This window comes from Ambystoma mexicanum, chromosome 1q, assembly GCF_040938575.1.
Source record: "Ambystoma mexicanum isolate Mex_15411 chromosome 1q, UKY_AmexF1_1, whole genome shotgun sequence".
NCBI lineage: Eukaryota > Metazoa > Chordata > Amphibia > Caudata > Ambystomatidae > Ambystoma > Ambystoma mexicanum.
Window position 1 is genome coordinate 144,472,633 of NC_090922.1, and position 1,029 is coordinate 144,473,661.

The 1,029-nt window shown below is 44.0% G+C and overlaps 1 non-coding gene across 1 annotated transcript; it reads left to right on the forward strand.

Moving 5' to 3' along the window:
* Positions 1 to 277: 277 nt before the first annotated feature.
* On the forward strand, positions 278 to 384 carry LOC138565205 (U6 spliceosomal RNA). The gene has a single exon (XR_011301107.1). It is a non-coding gene; the product is annotated as a U6 spliceosomal RNA (small nuclear RNA).
* Positions 385 to 1,029: the final 645 nt, after the last annotated feature.

Here is a 1,029-nt window from a genome sequence, read left to right on the forward strand (position 1 = left end):
GCACCATTACCGACGCCGTTAAACCCATTCCGCCAGCCTCGTAATGAGGCCCACTGTCTCCCTGCGGTGCTCCCTTTTCTTTTGACGCTTTTATCAGTTTCTTGGTCTGTAATGGCCCCGGGACTCTCGTCAACTTGGGCCCCTGCCCAATACTGACTGGTAAAGCCCCCACCGGTGACCGGTGAATTGTTTAACTGGTGGGGACGTAAATCTATATGTCTAATATGCATGCGCAACCGAGTGCCGCAAGGGAGGCCGAACCAAGATACAGGGAGGGGTGCTTGCTTCTGCAGCACATATAATAACATTGGAATGATACAGAGAAGATTAGCATGGCCCCTGCGCAAGGATGACACGCAAATTCGTGAAGCATTCCATATATTAAACATAAAGAGAAAAAAAAGATACGGGGAGGGGTGTATGTCACCAGAGAAAATGGCTTAAAAGATTTGTTAAAATGGTGCGTTTTATAGCACTTTCTGTGAAAAGTTGGGTCAAAAGCCGCATAGTATACTTTAATTTTGTTATGGTAGCACACAATACAAAATAAAAATGCAAGTTACCAACAGTGCACAGGACCATTTAATGTAGGCCAGTCTAGCCAGGTAATAACATTTGTCATGTATGCTTTACCCTTCATACATGGAAAATCTGCATCAATAGTAAAGCAAAGATAAGTGGTATAACGTGGCTAGACTGATCTGCAGTCAATGTAGGCCAGTAAAGCCACATACTAACACTTAACCTACCATTTTTGCCTTACCCTTGATGCACTTTACTGAGCATGGCCCCTAAATTTAGGAGTGGGGTCCGACACATACACACACACACACACACACACAAACACTTTCACCCATGCATTCACACATCATTCATACACCTCCTTGCATGCACGCACTCAGAAAAATAAACGGCAACATACATGCATGCATATATACATACACATTCAATTAAATAAAACGTAACTTACCTATATGCACCCTCCACTTGCGCCACTACGAGGAGGACTGAGTGGCACTATTCTCCTCA